Here is an 18,527-nt window from a genome sequence, read left to right on the forward strand (position 1 = left end):
CGTGTCTCTGTAAACTTGAACATCAGATTGCACTGGTAGGACAAGTCCTTTGTTGGCCAGGCTTGACTGCTTGTCTAATTGCTTTCTCAGGCTGCGAATAAAACATGATTTGGCACTGGCCGAGTCCAGCTGCACACAGTGAAAACGGCGGCGCTAGGTGGACGAGAGGAAGATAGCAAAAGAGGAGGGAATGGCCCCATGAAAGAAAGCCTGATGGGACCATTGTTAAGATACAAAAGGCCTGTCTGTTAAACTGTGACCCCTTTAAAGGACGGAGTTCAGGTTTCACCAAAGCAAGGAACCAACCGGGCAGCAGCTAATCGTTGCCATGTTTCTGAACAGTCTGCCTCTGGTAAGTGATTTCCATGGGAACATGGATGGCACCAGCAGGACGCGTCCGGAGAAGGGGAGGTGGGGGGCTCTGTTCACCTCCACTGCCCTCTGGCCCCAGCAGCCCCTGGAACCTCTTGGCAAATTGGAGGATTGCAGAGCTAGGGGAAGAAGTTCTGTTCTTGGCTTGGTACTCACTGGGGTCTATCACTCAGCTTCTGAGCCACAGTTGAGATTTCTTGCATATTTGGAATGAAGGCACTAATACTTCCTGAGCCACTTGGTAGGGGTGTTGGTAAGGCCTCAAATAATAAACGTGAACATGCTTTGTGACCTAGACTGAGTCACGTGTAGCGAATTACTGCCACAGCTACCTTCATTCCTGCTCTTACTGTAAGCTGAGCGACATTACGTTTCTATCTTTGAAAACCATCATCCCCTATGGCTGGTGAGCTTCTGCCGTGCTGTCCTCCTGGATCATGCTTGAGCTCTGACCCTTGTGCCACTCCATCCCATTGGCAGGTGGCATGGAGGCACCTTCTTCCTTGTTCATGCACTTCTCCTCATTCTCCCCAGACCTGTCTGTTCAGATCCTTGAACACAGATTTTTCCCTTGTCCATGAAAATGTTTAGTGAGGGTAGGTGGTGAGAACCTGCTATTCTGCCGGAGATCCTTGGGTTATATGTTACAGCAGCCACTATGACCTTCCCTTATCTAGCCCATGATAAATATACTGGAAAATAGAATGCAAGCTATGCTCAAGTTCCTTTTCAGGCTTGTTTCCATTAGAGCTGCATTTTCAGTGACCAGTCGACTTTCATCTCTTAGATTTAGGACAATATGGCTGTTTTGGGGTGGAATCCGTTAGGCTGGCATCTCTGTTGGGGTGTACACATTATCATGGATTACAGGTAAACATCAGAGTGTAAGAGTATGTGTGTTAGCGGCACTGACCTGGTCAGGCAGGCTGCCTAGCAGTGGACTGAGCAGGCCCCAAGCCTGGAGGGGCAGTCTACAGCAAGCATGGACCTCCAAACTCGACCCACACAAAGCCAGAGATTTTTAAGAAGTGGGTTCCTCAGGTCTCAATATGTTCTAGAAGGGTCCTCTGTCACCCCCACAACCAGAGTTGGTCAAAAAGCAAATCAAGAAGCAAATTTATTCATTCTTTTATCCACTCCAAGAATTTTTTTTTTTTTTTTAAGAAACTAGTGGCTATTCTTTTGAAGTTTCTGATGGTGCAGAGTCCGGCCATTTCAAGTCTGACTTTACTTTACCTGAGGAGGGTTCCACAGACCCTCTTAGGAGCTGCAGAGCCATGAGGACATGGCCCCTTTCCACTAGTCATCATGCCCTTGCTTACTCAGGGGACACTGCCCTAAATTTGGGAGAATGGCTAGCAGTCTTTCTGGTCCCAGAGTTGCACATCATTAAAACTGGCCCAGGATTCGGAAGCCTGACGTTAGTTTTACATGAACAACTCTGCTTTAGGAAGGCATCTTGAACACATCCCTTAGCCTTCCTAGAGGTCTGCATACACAGGGAGCAAGGCCTCCTCAATGAGACCAATGAATGGACAGTGCATGTTGGTCAGTGATTGAAACAAGGGGGGGAAAAAAGTAATAATGGCCTATCCAGGAACTTTCCCCTCTGAGGGAGACTTTTAGCCTCAGAATTCTAAGAACAGTCTCTGAGAATAGGAACACTCTTTGATAGAACATTTCCCCGGCTTTTGAGGCATGTTATAAGCAGACAGTGCACGGCATGCCATGAACGGACTTGGAGTTTCCTGAATATGCACAGAAAATGAAGGCAGGCGGGAAATCACACACTGACCTTCCTTTCCCAGTGAAAATGGAGCAAATGTCTAATTTCAAAACCATTAACATGTAAAAGCAGCATATTTCTTCTGAGAACAGGGCACAAAAGCTCTCCAAGGAGATTGCTGGGACATGATTACCAGCAACATTTAAGTTTTCAAAAACACGCCAAGGAGGCCATTCACTAGGAGTGTGTAGCGGCAAAGTAGCTGCTTCATTAAACTTAAATAGTCTCGGCAGGGCTGTGCTTACAGACCCACGCTACCAAATTATACATTTCTTTTCTGGATGCTTCACTGACCTCATTATGTGGAGCGGGGAGTTTGTCATTCCAAATAAAGTGACCATCCGGGTCTTTATAAACATGTCCGTCAGGCGCTTCAGGAGTCCAGAGACGGCAATCTTGGCGGGCCCAATGGATTTAAAACAAAAAACAAAAACAAAAACAAACCACAAAAAACCCTGCCTTTTTGTTTTCTCCTTATTCTCCGCTTCTGTGTGCATTGTCACACTTGCAGAGCAGAGGGAGGAGGTGGAATGCTTGTTTCCGAGCATGAAGGAGGTTTGGATTTGCGGGTAAAGACATTTTCTTGAGGAATGTGTAAACACCGGTGATGAACCAATGGGTAAGGAAAAAATTCCAGACTGGCATGAGGCAAGCTGGATCCACAGAGCTCCAATCTCACAGTGTACTGTCTGAATGTGATACCCAGAGTTATTTATCATTTTCCCATCCGCATTATTATTTTTGATTCTCAGCCGCAAGAAGCACCAGGAGTATCAGACTAATCTTTTTTTTTTTTTTCCCTTTCATTTAAAATTACCAATTTTCTCTTCAGGCAGGTAAAAATCCTCTAGTCGTGCTGAAGGCAAATCAAGTAACAATTATCATGTTTATACATATTTTTTCCCCTCAAGAAGTGCTCATAAAATTAATTCGGATTTTGGAGGCTATCCATTTTTTCATTTAATTTTAATTATATAGATGAAAATGGCAATTAAAAATCCCACAACTACCCTGTGCATTCAAAGACACGGCAACAGCTGAATTACACTTATAAATAATAACGGGCTCCCTGCCCCCCCAGCCCTGCTGAGTCCATGGAGGTGGGGGCTGGGGAGTAGAGCTCACTGATGAGTTCTGGGGACTGGAGAGCAATCGGGACGCATCAGAAAAGTTGAAATGACAAGTTTAAAAACAATAGAGGGGAGAAGGCAAAACAGAATAAGACATTCATGGGACATCACTTGGAGATGAAAAATAAAAGTGTATTTTTTCAGCTCCCTCTCTAGCATAAGGAAAAGCGTGCTGGCTACAGAATGCTGACCAGGATCTCTGATAACACAGGGGATGAACAGTTCAGCTACAATGAGGGCAGAATACGTTGTAAGAACCAGAAGCTTCTGATCTGATGCTACGCTCATACCCATGTTCTGCCAGCATCCAAGTGAATGCCCACCATTAAGGAGGCTGATGCGGGGTTCATTCCCAGTATTACCTCATTCACCCTCTTCTGTGGAAATAGCCTAGTACTAGGCATACAGGTTTGCTAAATTCTTAACCATAGCTTCCTGCATTCTAGAATACAGCCAGCTGTTGACTGATTTAAGACGGGGTTCCTTAGGGCTTTCGCCATCTGCATGTCACCAAGACCACGGGGAGGCTGCAGTTTTGCCCTTTCCCAGGGTGATGTCCAGAGGCTCTGGGGGCCCCAGGCCTCCCTGCAGCGCTTTCAGGCCCTTGATGTCCCAAGAGACTTGGCTGCATTTTGCCCTTGGTTTTGGCACCAGGATAACTGAAGTTGCTCAGCTTGACAAAGAATTAGGCAAGTGCAGAGTAAGGATGAAAGCTCCTTGGATTTTGCTTTTCATCCCTGTCTTTGGCATTAGAGATGGACTCCCTATCATATGCCTTATATTTTTAGAAGGCCCCCAGTTCCCATGGTGCTTTCACATGTGGTCTAGTGAGGCATCAGGTCTCTGGGTGTCTTTGTGTTGTTTTGGTACCATGTTTGGCTTTGGGGTCAGGAGCACTCTGGGAGCATTTAGTGGGGGTGATGTGGGGACAGGGGCAGAGCCCTGTCTTTTACCTGCCCCCCAGTGCTTAGCAACAGAAGTCAGCTCCTTGCTGCTGAGCCGCCGCCTCCTCCCTGAGGCTGAGGACCCGGGATAGGTGTATGGCCGGCACGAGGAAGGCACTCGGTAATGGGCAGGGTTTAAGACTGTAAGGCAGCAAGGTCATCTTACAAGAGCTGGGGGCTGGGGTGGGGACAAGAGGCTCCTTCCAGATCCTGCTGGGGCTGGGGTGGGGACAAGAGGCTCCTTCCAATCCTGCTCTGGATCTCCCTGCCTGGCCCATCCCCTCTATAGTCCTCCTTGCTACCATTCCCTCTGCCCTAGCAAATGTCTCATGGAGGCAGAACTGCTGACAGCTGCTTTGACAGTCTTGTGTAAAGATAGTGACAAAGCACAAGAAGGGTCCCTGGAATTACTCTCCTCGGCCCTTAGACTCTGCTCCCTGTCTGTCCGCTACACACACAGACACACAGACACACACACACACACACACACACACACACATCCTCATACATGCAGAGATAAACCATAGGTTCTTTCCTAGTGTTTCTCCAAAATAAAATGGTGCAGTCTTTTAAGTTAAGATCCAAACAAGCTCTGGAAAAAAGCAACACATAGCCAAGGGCTGAGTTACCTGAATCACTTTATCATGGAATCTCTTCCCAGTGTATATTCTGGGTTCTTGTGCAACATGGTACTGGTGGGGAATGAGGCCTCTTTCTTCCTCACTTCCTATGGACCTCAGTGCAAGGCATTCAATGAATTCCTTCAAAGGAACGTCTGAGGAGTGAGTTTTTCTCATTCAAGCCCATGCCCCTTTCTTGTTCTTCTCCTTTGGCTGCCTAGCCCAGCTCAGCATGCATCTTGACATCAGTCCCCACATCTCACACAGCCCGCCTACCTGTTGGAGCATCACCTTTATTTTATTTTATTTTTTTAAGATTTTATTTATTTGAGCGGGAGAGAGCACAAACAGGGGGAGCAGCAGGGAGTCTGATGGAGGCTCCATCCCAGGACCTTGGGATCATGGCCTGAGCCAAAGGCAGACACTTATGGGACTGAGCCCCACCAAGCATCCCAGAGCATCACCTTTAACTGGACTTATTCAGTGTGAGGACCAGCCTGCTCTGTACCCAAGCCTCCCTAGCAGCCCAATATCTTCAACACCTGTTCTAAATAGCCTGGCTCATTGGCTTACATGGAGGGTTGCCCCACAGGCCTTGCAACCACTCAGCAGGAAGGTCCTGAATCAAATATCTAGTCTGTTCATTTCTTTGTCTCTCCAGCCCTGCCAGAAAGAATAGGTGAGTTTCCGTAACCTGATCCAGCCTGTCTGACTAGAAACAAAACAAATGAATACTGACAAGGAATTAAATTCTTACCTAAGATAAAACAGCCACATAGGCAGAGGTCTACCTTCACTTTTAAATTTTCATCTGATGGGTTTTCCTTCAGAACAGACAAAAAAAAAAAAAAATTACACTATTAATAGCAGTAGTGTGAGTATACTTTCCTATTTTCATAGTACTATTCACTTTCATTCTCTAAGTGCTTAATAAATACAGTGGGTCTTTACTGCCTTCCAGGGTGAAAATAACAGTTATACCCCCATGGAGCTCATTCATTTGCTTTATGGGCTAAAAATCTCTAGTGTGTCACAAATTAACAAAATGTTCCTGAAGACTGTGTTTTATTCTTGAATCTCCAATTTCACTAATAAATGTGAAAAACACATGTAGCCAGATAAGTCCCTGGAGAACCACCACTGCGGATGCTGAAGAAAGCAAGTTATTCCAGCTAAGATCAGCATTCACTTTCACACCAGAGACTATTTGTTACCCAAATCTCCTCTAGTTGCTTGATGGAAGGCAATGGAATTGGTTTCTAGGGATGCCCCCCCAATCTAACAAAATGAGTTTTTCTTTTAGCAAAGACGTCTTCAAAAAATAAGAAAAATACCATGACATTTTTGATCATCAGATAATGACATTATCCAGTTACAGCCCCAGTGGATCCCTACTACCACCTCTGAGAGAGCTCTGTTACTCTTTTTCTTAGTATTTTTACCATGAAAAGTTCCAAACAAATAGAATAGTAAATTGACATATATTCCAGTGTGCCCATCTGACAATTAATCAATATTTCGTCACACCTATGTCTTCCTCTCTCTCTCTCTTTGCCATTTCTCCCTTCTTTCCTATTAATTTTTTTCCCTATGAATATTTTTAAAGAAGATTTTTATTTATTTGAGAGAGAGAGCAATCAAGTAAGAGAGACAAGTGTGACCCAGGGGGAGGGGCAGAGGCAGAGAGAGAAGCAGGCTCCCTGATGAGCTGGGAGCCCAACATGGGCTCCATCCCAGGACCCAGGACTCTTAACCAACTGAGCCACCCAGGCGCCCCTCTTATTAAGATTTTCAAGTAAATCCCAGAAATTATTATTTTACCCCTTATATACTTGAGTATGAATTTCTAAAAATATGGACATTTTCTTATATAACCACAAGCCACTGTCTAACAAACTTAATGATCTTCTGGTATCATCTAATACCCAAACTGTATTCATATCATCCTCCCCCCAAATCTGTTATGCTTGGTTTGTTTAAATGATCCAGACAAGGCCTTTTTAGAATTTTTTTTTTCTTTTTAAATTTAAGGAGGAGAGAGAGAGAGAGAGAGAGAGAGAGAGAGAGAGAGAAAACATGAGAGAGAGAAAGAGCACAAGCAGAGGAGAGCATAGAGGAAGAAGGAGACTCCCTGCTGAGGGACTCAATCCCAGCACCCTGGGATCATGACCTGAGCTGAACACAGACGCTTAACCAACTAAGCCACCCAGGTGTCCCAAGATGTAATATTAGATGTCTCTTTAAGTAAATTTTACATGGCACCTCCTTTTACTCCTTATGCCACTGTCTTGCTGAAGAAAGCCGTGTTCTAATTTTGCTTTCTTGTGGTATCATTTAATTTGTTCCTCTGTCCCCTGTGTTTTCTGTGAACTTATAGATGGGCTTGACTGAGCTCAAGTTCATCTCTTAGACAACAGTTCATAGGTGACTCTGTGTACTTCTCACTGCATCACATCAGGGGGCACCGAATGTAATGGTAGCTGTCCCACTTTTAGTGGGTTCAAGTGATGGCAGGGATTCCCTCAGTGTGACCTTCCCCATCAATATTCTACTGGCCTAATTATTGCATCCATTGATGACAGTTGCATGAAGTAATTATTTCACTTGGGGGACTACAAAATCAAGCATTCTAAGTCGAATTTCCCTTCCAACTTTAGTAGCAGGAATTCTCCTGTAATGAAAAACTTTCCCTCATCAACCAGCGCAATCTGGTTATGCTGAAATCCAACGTGCACAGAAAAGGCATGATCACTGCTTAATTCTTTCCTTTGATTGCCAATTTTCAGAGTGAGGAACTGGTGCCTTAGTTACAAGCTATAGTAACTGAGTTGTTTCGTTATTGTTTAGATTATTCTTAAATGTCCACCTGTTTTTTTTTTTTTAATGTTTTATTTATTTGACAGAGAGATGCAATGAGAGAGGGAACACAGCAGAGGCAGTGGGAGAGGGAGAAGCAGACCCCCATGGAGCCGAGAGCCCAATGTGGGGCTCGATCTCAGGACCTTGGGATCATGACCTGAGCCGAAGGCAGACGCTTAATGACTGAGCCACCCAGGCATCCCAAGGTCCACCTGTTTTTACTGAAATTAAAAGAAAAATCAGACTGTCACCCCATAACTCACCTTCCTGGTCTAGAGGGCTGGATTTGTGATTCAGATGAACACAAAATAAGTCAAGGACATGGTTCCTGCTGTCCGGCACTCTCAGTAAGAAGGGCGGGCACTGTTTCCCTCACCTGTTCTGCTGTCTGACTTCGTCTTTCCTTAGGCTGAACACCCCTCATAGATAGAGGACTTCTGCATTGACTAGTTTCTTAGGAAAATGAGAACAAATCTAAAATATCCCCTATTTTGCTCACTGTGGCCCAGATCAGTGGGTATCACTGGCCCCTGTATCCTTCCACTGTGGTGCTGTTGACTAGATCCACCTAAAGGAGCCTGAGCGCAGGGAGGCAGACTGGCAGAACCGCGATGCATCAGACTGACGGGTTGAGATCACTGAGCCTGTATCAGCCAGACCTTGCCTGTGACTCATCAGGACGGCAGTCTCACCCAGTGAAGCCTGCAGGTGCCATCTGGCATGGCCACGCCCCACTCTGGGGTTGCAGTAACCCATTAACACGTTGGGCCAGCTTCCACCAGGAGGAGAAATCGGCCCATGTATGAGAAACAGCTCCCCTTTTTCACTAAGTAGGGTGAAAACATTTAGGCCATTTATGGGCATTCCCCGAAGAGGCACGTATAAGTCTTCTTTACTTTAACAGTGGCTGATGAGCGTCTCTGAGCCTGACAGGGATCCGGGGTCTTTCTTTTTTTGCTGAGAGCAGAGAGCTTTTTCTGCCCATTATTGCCTTGTTTTACTGACAGGCATCTGTCAGTTAGACATTAAAACAGAGTGATAATGGGGAGATAATATGCTGGCTCTGTCCACACACTTCGAGAGGGAAGCGCTCATGAAAAATGTGTATTTTTGGGAAACCTCTGTGCTCATGTGCCCATCTGCAGTTCCATTTAGTTTGAAATTGAGTGGAGAATAGTAAAGCAGTGAGAAGAGGAATAACAGGGAACCAGAATCAGAGGAGCTTCCTAAGTGTCCTGTAGACGCCCACCCTGTGTGGGGAATCTGAGCAGGAGGGGGATGGGTCAGGAAATGCACGCCAAAGAGGATGGACAGGATGGAAGCTTTTTTTTTTTTTTTTCCTCCCCCTGTCTTCACTGGAGCTCACTGAGAGCTGCTGAACCAAGGAGCTGGCAGAAAACATCTTCCAGGACTCTGTAAATGGAGAACTTTCACACATTCTAAAAAGCACCAATACCCTCTTTTGAAATAGAGGTGAAAAGGGAAGAGCACACTATAAATAAACTAATAAAAGCAATTCAGCTCCTACTGAGAATCCTTCTAGTAAAGAGTTCTCTGTCGGAAAGTAATATTGTTACTCAGATATTTGGACCTCCAGTAGTATTTTCGGGTCCTGACTTCTTGCTAATGCATATCTTCCAGCTATCTCCTACACACACACATACACACACACACACACACACACACACACACACACCCCGTGTATCACCATCTCAATTTCATCCAAGCCAGTAAAATGTCAATTTATTCAATTAATGATTCTAATATAATAGCATCTTTTTTTTTTAAAGATTTTATTTATTTGACAGATAGAGATCACAAGTAGACAGAGAGGCAGGCAGAGAGAGAGAGAGGAGGAAGCAGGCTCCCTGCTGAGCAGAGAGCCCGATGTGGGGCTCGATCCCAGGACCCTGGGATCATGACCTGAGCTGAAGGCAGGGGCTTTAACCCACTGAGCCACCCAGGCGCCCCTAATATAATAGCATCTTGATGCTAAGAAGTCACCATAAAATCTCAGCATTGTGAAGTCAGCCACAGAGCCTGGGGACTACGGGTGTGTAATCCCTATGGCAAGGTTCTCATATGAGCATGACAGGAAGAGAACAGGTGCCATCGCATCCAGGGGCAACAGGCAACAACATGACCGGCATAGAAGCCAGAGATGGCTGGCCTCACCAGTAAAAAGGTTACGGTTTTCTTTCGGAAAAACAAAGTGGGGGAAGCTCTCTCTGCTGCAGTAAGTCTGCAGGTGAGATCTGGCTCTTCCATCAACCAGTTATTTCTCCCCCAGCTGGGGATAAAATGGTGCCCACTCCGTATTTGAGAATTAAATGAAATAATGTATCGAGGGGCCTCGCTTAGAGCCTGGCGCACAGCAAACACTGCTGGCCACAGTTACCGGGCCTGGTCCGCAGCCGCCTCAGATGTCTCCAGGGCACACGATTACTTTGAGTATTTCTGTTCCAGCCCACAGACGTTTATTACCTTACTGATGCTAATACAGACGGCCACCAAGGCTCCTGAGAGGCAGAGTGGGAGAGCAGGAAAAAAATCATGAGTCTAGGAAACAGGCACATGGTTTTGAACACTGGCTTTTGCCACCAGTTACCAGGGTTCAGTCTTGGATAAGTTACTTAACTTGCCTGCATGTCAATTTGCCCATCTACGAAAAAGGGACAGTGAATTCCTTACACAGTCACTGTGCAATCAGCCAATAGGGTATGGAAAGTGCCTGGCCAAGTGGATACCCACACAGTGCTCTCTGTCATTATATGTCAGAATATGAGTCAGCCCTGATGAATCCTGCCACTAGATGGTGTGATCCTGAGCTACAGCTGTGAGCTGGAACTTGCCAGGGGAACAGTGAGCTGAGATGGGACGCACACATGCGCGCACACATGCACACACACACACACACACACACACACCCCGGCATATTAGGAATCTAGAGGAATTAGGTATTAGTAGAAGGTGAAATGTGCAGAGTATAATCTTAAAAGAGCATCAAGGGGTGCCTGGGTGGCCCAGTCGGTTAAGTGTCTCCCTTCGCCTTAGATCATAATTTCAGGGTCCTGGGATGGAGACCCACACTGGGGTCCCTGCTCAGCGGGAAGCCTGTTTCTCCCTCTTCCCCTGCCCACCACCCCCAACTCATGCTCTTTTTCTCTTAAATAAGTAAATCTTTAAAAAAAAAACACAGCATCAATATAATACATAACACAAAACTGTCTCCTCTGTTTTTGCTGGAGGGCAAGTATGAGAGGCTGGGAGGCCAGGGAGGCCACTACTGCTCTTGGAACCTTCCCCTTTTCCCCCTTAGGTTTGCCCATTTTGGTACGAGAATGAGGTAACTGCTCTGAAGCATTTAGTATGGACGTGGAGGGTGAACGGTCCTGTTCTTTTCTGGGGAGGACGGGTCTTTGTGCTTCCCTGAGAACAAAAGGGAAAATCAAACTGAGTCTGTCATTTCAATTCTATCTGTTGATGCCAACACTCCTAAAACCAGGCACTCACTTTATCTTGTTTACACAGTGCTCAGCGCAGGGCCCACTTGGATGCTTACTAGGTACACGAGGGAGAAATGCATGTTCTTTTAATAAAACAGGGATATGCAGAAGGGGAGATGCACAACTTTTAGGGTCATAAGGATCTGGTCACTTGAAAGAGGCTCAATACATGGCATTATGCTTTTTATTAAGTCCTACTTTCAAGGTGACATAAAATACCCATCCTGTTTGCTAGGGGAGAAAAATGCAACCACAGCTAATCTGTGATGACAGTGTGTATGGATGCAAACGAGGCCTGCTGATTTCTCTAGCTGGGTCTGTTCATCAGTTGGACTGATTTCATAGATTTACAAATGATGATCACTATGGTAAATTCAATAACAGAATTTTCTGCTCTAAATGTAGCTTTCTTTTCAGGATCTTTTTACAGCCCTTAAGTGGTTTTTGATGTACACGAAACTAAAAGCTTGGAGAATTAAAAATTACGCCAATAATGAAGATGAGTTCCTAGGTGAATTACCCATTACTGTGGAGGTTTTTGGGTAGTTTCATTAAAAAGAGTAAAAAGGCCATCTAAAGATACTTGTGTATCTACAAACGATTGTAAAGTCGTTCTCTTTATTTCTTTCCAACTCCCATAAGCCTCTTTTATTAGTTTCAAGGAATAAAGCTCCAATCTGCTTCAGTAAACTGCATTATTTTTTAAAGTACAAAAACATACGCGGTTTCTCTACATGAACAGTCTCCTTTAATGGCAATGCGGTCATTGGAAAGACCACATTAAAAGGTATACTTTAGGGTGCCTGGGTGGTTCAGTTGGTTGAGCAGCTGCCTTTGGCTCAGGTCATGATCCTGGACTTCCAGGATTGAGTCCCGCATCGGGCTCCCTGCTCCTTGGGGAGTCTGCTTCTCCCTCTGACCTTCTCCTCTCTCATGTTCTCTCTCACTTATTCTCTCTCAAATTTAAAAAAAAAAAAATGTATACTTTATAGATCCTCCTTCTACCTTCTAGCTCCTCTCTCCCTACTTCTTCTTCCTCTCCCTCTTCTTTAAATATTACTAAGACCCAATGCTTAAAATTAAAAACAATCTTAAACTCCAGTAGAGTTAACATACAGTTTCATGTGTACAATATGGTGATTCAACAATTCCATGTATTACCTAGTGCTCATCCTGGTGAGTGTACCCTTAATCCCCATCAACTATTTCATCTATGCCCCCAACCCCCCCATTCTGATTTGTGTCTTTTTTTTCTTTGTTTTGTTTCTTGAAGTCCACATATGAATGAAATCAGATGGTATTTGTTTTTCTCTGACTGACTTATTTCACAGACTTATATTCCCTGGATCCATCCATGTTGCTGCAAAAAGACCCAATACTTTTTAATAAGTGCCTGTGTATAGTTAGTACCTAAAAATATTTGCTGACTTATTAAATGAATAAATGAATTCACTATCTTGACATCGAATTCTGGATCTGGGTTTAATGTCACATAACATAGGGGTGACACAGATCTCTTAGAAGTACAATCCCTTCTATGTGACTTAACTTCCAAGCAGTCTAATATCCCCTCTGCTACTTAATGGTTGCTACATTTAATTTTTTTTCCTTGAATTTTGATTAATCCTTTCTTTGTGGATTTTTTTTAAATTTTTTTGGAAATAGAATCTTGAATAACCCCTTTGTTTGTTACCAAACTTGGAATCAGGTGATTCTATGCCCAGGTCATTTAGAAAAATGAAAAGGCAGACTATGAATTTGAAGTCAACCTAAACATGGCTTGCAAACAGCTCTAAAACACGGAACTTACAATTTCTCTTCCTACTCGCCCATATGCATAGTCATGGAGGGTGTTGTTTACAAAATGAAAGCAAGAATGAATGAATATATGAATAAATGTCTAAATGAGTCAGCGATGATACAAAATATCTCAGAGACAAAGCAGTTCCCATTTTCCCAGCAGTTCAGAACCTTTTGAAAATATGGGGAAGGAGGATCTCAGGCTCAAAGCTCTCACCTACCAAGGCTCAGGTTCCTGATTTGCTGTGTGAGGCAGAAACATGGTGGCACCTGCCTATTTCTGGCATTCTGACTTAGAAATCATGGACAGATTTTTCCCACGGTGCTAAAATGGCTGGTTACAGCTGAAATGGTACTACTACTTCCATGTTCAGAAACACTATTAGGTGATTGGGCTCTTATGAGCTGCTGTTGGAAATCTACCCATCATGTAACCAGGTTTCTGTTTGTCACAATTTACCATCTACACAGGTTGAGGAAGGCTATCCCCTCTGGTCCTGAATGATATGATGTAACAAACCCACCAGAAATAGCTACTGTTGTTTAAAAAAAATGTTGCTATTGCAGAGTCACCTCTAGGGAATGGTTGGGACAGATAGGCAGGCAAAGGTGGCACAAGGGTGAGGGTGTGATGGTTAATTTTACGTGTCATCTTGATTGGACCTTAGGGTGCCCAGCTATTCAGTCAAATATTACTCTGGGTATTTCCGTGAGGGCATTTTTGGATGAGTTCAATATTTAAACTGATTGAGTAAAGCAGATTGCTCTCCCTAATGCGGGTGTGTCTCATTCAATAAGTTAAAGACCTGATTAAAACAAAAGGCTGACTCTCCCCTGAATGAGAGGGAGTTCCTTCTGCCTGGCTGACCTGGCGCTTGGACTTCAGATTTTTCCTGTCTTCAGATTCTCACTGAAACATTGGCTTTCCTTGGGTCTCAAATCTGTTGGCCCATGACCTAGAGTTTACATTACTAGGTCTTCTGGATCTCCAGCTTGCCAATTCGTCCTGCGGATCTTGAAACCTGTCAGCTTTCATAATCATGTGGGTTAATTCCTTACAATAAATCTCTCTCTCTCTCTCTATTAATCTATGTATCTATCACCTATCTATTATCTATCTGTATATCTATGTATTTACTATTATTTATCCATGTATCTATTATCTGTATATCTATTAGTCTATCACCTATCCCTGTATCTATTATCTATCACCTATTGTCTATGTATCCATGTATTTTCTATCTAGCTATCCATCCATCTATCCATCCATCCATCCATCCATCATCTCCCATCCTGTTGATTATGCTTCTCTGAAGAACCCTGGACTAATACAGCAGAAAACACTGAAGAGCTGATAACCTGAAAAGTATATATAAACATGCATATATATATATATATATATATATATATATATAGCTTTAAAATCCAAAGTAAAACTTAAGCTAGTTCCCAATTATCTTCTTGGTGATGCTCAGGCTCTGTAAAAATGAATCCACAGTCCTCGATGGCTTATCCAAAGAGTGGGTGACTCGGTGTATTAGACAGAGATGACACAGGCTCTCCTCTGCAAGGGCCATGAGCCCTCACGCACCGTGAAAAGCAATTTGGTGGTTTCCACCAATAGCCTTAAAATGGCTGTACCTTTCTTTTTAGGCATCTTTTTTTCAGCATATCATGTTTGAGCCTTTTCTTTGAGGAATCCTTTTTGGAGACATAACCAGAAGTGCCAGCGGAGACATATCCATCATCCACACTGCTGTTTTACTCTGTGTGGTGTTCCTTTCAAGCAGCACGGACAGCTGACCAACAGCTGGGGAAAGGTTAAGTAAATAGAGTATACCCATTTAGTGGATTATTAGTTTGGCCATCAACATGACTTTTATAATAAATGCTTACTGGCACTGAAAAATACAATATAAGGCTATAAAGGGTTATGTAAAAAAAAAAAAAAAAGTAGGATACACACATCTTTCTATCCCTAATTTCAACTACAAAGGGAGAAAGATGGCATATCAGTCTGGGAACAGTGGTTCTCTCTGGGTAATAAGCCATCTTATTTCACTTTCATTGTTTATACTTTTTGCATTTTCTAAAATTTAAAAATACATATATTTTTTAAAGTTTTTTTTTTTTTTAAATTTATTTGACAGAGAGAGATCACAAGTGGGCAGAGAGGCAGGCAGAGAGAGAGAGAAGGGGAAGCAGGCTCCTTGCTGAGCAGAGAGCCTGATAACAGGGCTCAATCCCAAGACCCTGGGATCATGACCTGAGCTGAAGACAGAGGCTTTAACCCACTGAGCTACCCAGGTGCTCCTAAAATAAAATATATTTTTATCATATTTTGAATAAAAGGATAAATAACATGTTATAGTCCTCAAGAAGGAATGCACATTAAACCACCTTCTGAGGAAACAACCGATAAACACAAAAACCAAAGCAGAGCAAGGCAACTCAAAATTCAGAGAAGCTTATGTCCTCATCCTAAGTCATCCAAAAGCAACCAAGAGGATTTCCTTTATTCCATAGGTGCAGACATAACTTTAGAGATAGCCAGGGGAGGAAATTCAGCAGCCTGCTCCAGGAAATGCCTGGTTTGATGGGGAAGATCCCTGGCTTGGGCCCCGGAGGTTCTGGGTGCTGTGCCTCTGAAAGTGTGCAGTTTACTTTCCCTCTGCTTTGGCTCATTCATCAGTAACACATGAGAACTAAATCAACCTCAGTGAGCCACTCAGGGTGTTGTCAGAATAAAAGGAATCGGTAAATGTGTCAATAACCCCAAGGTCAAGGCATTGCAGCAATGTAGCCCACGGTCATCAGTGGTCTCTAGCACTGTCCTCTCCCACCTTGGTGGCAGCCCAGGGTCAACAGTGGAGAGACAAAATGACCCAGACAGGATACTCTCTCTCTCTCTTTTTACCCCTACATAAATACAATGTGTCTAAATTAACATTTGGTTAGCTTGTTTCTTTTTAACCAGAGACATGCCAATTTAGATTAAAAATCCATATACTTAACGTGATTCATATCCTTGCCAGAGAGGATGAATCTATAAACAGGAACTGTAATGATCAGCCAAACTTCTAAAGCATCACTTATCATTCCCATTTGGAACTTATATATCCCAATCGCCTGGCCAGCAATTGTATATTTAAGCCATCTGGCCTTATAAGAGCTGGTGGGTATTTTCACTTGTTTCATGAATGAGGAAACCAAAGCTAAGGAATTTTATGAATTCCCCAGCCCCCTAAAAATATTAGAACCTGTTAAGTCCATTTCTGACCCCAATTTCTGTACCTCCCTCTCACAATTTTTTAATACTGATGAAACGCATACGTGATGCAAGGTGCCTTTAGCCATTCTGCTTGGGGTGATAAGGAAGACTTATTAAAGGCAAGAGGAATGAAAGTGAGAACCCCTCCCCCCCAAAGTTAGAGTTAACAAAGTTGGTGATTTCTCCAGTTACGACAAGCATATTCCCCCCCAAAATCTTCAGAGTTTCCTAAGGCACTGAGTAGGATTGAATGCTTATGGGGAAAGTACATGATCTTTTGATAAGACTCAAATTTTGAAACAGGAAGAATTCTTGGTATTTAATGCTTGGGCAAGACAGTGTGTAACGGCTACAAGATTTCATGATTAAGTTTTATAATACGCAATTGCAGTGGTTACCACTGACATTGATGTGTGCCTCAGATTTTTTCAATCTCCATTTTACTGACTAAGAGGAGAGGAGAGCATAATTCTCAGCTCTGTTGGTCTGATTCTATGGAACTTTTTTTTCCCCTCCTAAGCTGGGAGTTAATGTGGAGGACAAAAAGGAGAAAATACGAGAAAACTGAAAGCGAAGTCACTTTCCTGAGTATTCCCAGAGTCTCCTGCTGCAGAGGAAACTTCTTTTCATATCTGTGAGTCATCACATATTTTTCTGGTATCACAACTCATTCACTTCCCTTTTTGGGCAATGATTTAATTTTTCCCCATAGCACTTTAAACCTGGAGGCAAGAAAGTTCTGTGGGCTGTCCTACTGAATTATAGAAAATTAGAATCTGGTTTGAGGAAAATAACTTCATATGTGCATGGCAATGAAGAAAATGTAATAGTTTCAGTTTTTCAGAGGGCAAAATAAATAATTTTCCTTATTTCTTGCAAGCCAGAAAAAAAAAACCACAGCGATCTCCTTTGCTATTATAATCAGGTATCTGGGGAGTAGGGGAGAAACCTAAGACTGTCCTCTCTTTGAATAAAAGTGAATTCTGTGGATACATTAGTATCTAAAGTTGCAAATGCCTCTTTTTCTTAGAAAACCTTATGAAGGTTGCCAGAGGTTTCCCCTTTTTTGGATACTGTGTAATGATAACACAGGTACAAATTCCAGTTAGTGTCTAATTCTACAACAAACATAACCCTATGCTAGGGTTGGTTATAATGAATGACCTTCAACTGGAGCTCTGTTATTATTAATTTTTCATGGGCAACTCCATCCTGTTGGGTATATGATTGTTACAAAAAAAGATTAGGACCAGCGTCTATCCACATAACCTCCCTGCCCCCTGTGCCCTTTCTTTCTCATTTGAAAGGAAGGCTTCCCCAGATGGTACAAACTGTTTGGCCAGGGGGAACAAAAGGTCTCAGGAATGGCTGATGTGGAAGAATTCATGATAGCAGTCCCCAGGCTCCTACTCTGTTTCCTCCTTTCCTTCTTATCGCCTAACCTTTCCTTTATCAACCTTGCAGAATGATCAACCTTCAGTATGACTCCTTTTGGAGTATGGTTCTGTATTCATAAATAAGAGAACTGCACTTATCTGGGAAGAACTAGAAGACATTCTTCCTGCTTTGAAAGTAATTATAATTATTTAAAAAAAAAAAAAAACAGTTGTAATTTTAACAGTCAGGGATTCTTCTGGACTAAAGGTACTTATGGCCCATATGTGAGAACTGAATAGAAAGAAAATCTAAATACCATCAGTTTCTGTTATTTGAGGCGGTTATATCCTATAAATGGCTTTGAATGCTGAATTAGCCAAGGCTGAACCACTGCTCCTAACAGAAATATAGGGGTGGGTTCCTGCAAGGCTCTGGTCCTAGCATTTTTGTCAATTGATCCATATGTAACTTTAATTCATGTGTGTTTCTGTTTAAAGATACTTATTTAATATGTATTGTCGATTCATTTACATTGTACTCAGGGCCCATAATACTATAAGTTATGCCTGAATGAAACTTACATAACACAGTGTTTTCCTTTTTTTTTTTTTTTTAAGATTTTATTTATTTATTTGATAGAGAACAGAAGCAGGGGGAGTGGGAAAGGGAGAAGCAGGCTCCCCAACGAGCAGGGAGCCCAATGCAGGGCTCAATCTCCAGACCCTGGAATCAACCTGAGCTGAATGCAGATGCTTAACAACTGAGCCACCTAGGCGCCCCTCCTTTTTTCTTTTTTTAAAGATTTATTTATTTTAGAGAGAGGGTGGGGGATGGTGGGAGGACGGGTAGAGGGAGAGAGAGG

The 18,527-nt window shown here is 43.2% G+C and overlaps 1 protein-coding gene across 2 annotated transcripts in view; it reads right to left on the bottom strand.

The window, feature by feature from the left end:
- Nucleotides 1-18,527, bottom strand: part of MARCHF3 (membrane associated ring-CH-type finger 3) — a 136,258-nt gene that overhangs the window by 39,584 nt on the left and 78,147 nt on the right. The window contains exon 2 of one of the 2 annotated variants that reach the window (XM_059416572.1): nt 5,610-5,676. The exons of the other annotated variant lie outside the window; for it this stretch is intronic. The gene's annotated coding sequence lies outside the window, so the exon portion shown is untranslated. The remainder of the gene's footprint in view (nt 1-5,609; nt 5,677-18,527) is intronic. 2 annotated transcript variants of the gene reach the window in all.

Source organism: Mustela nigripes, chromosome 12 (genome assembly GCF_022355385.1).
Source record: "Mustela nigripes isolate SB6536 chromosome 12, MUSNIG.SB6536, whole genome shotgun sequence".
In the NCBI taxonomy this organism is placed as follows: Eukaryota; Metazoa; Chordata; class Mammalia; order Carnivora; family Mustelidae; genus Mustela; species Mustela nigripes.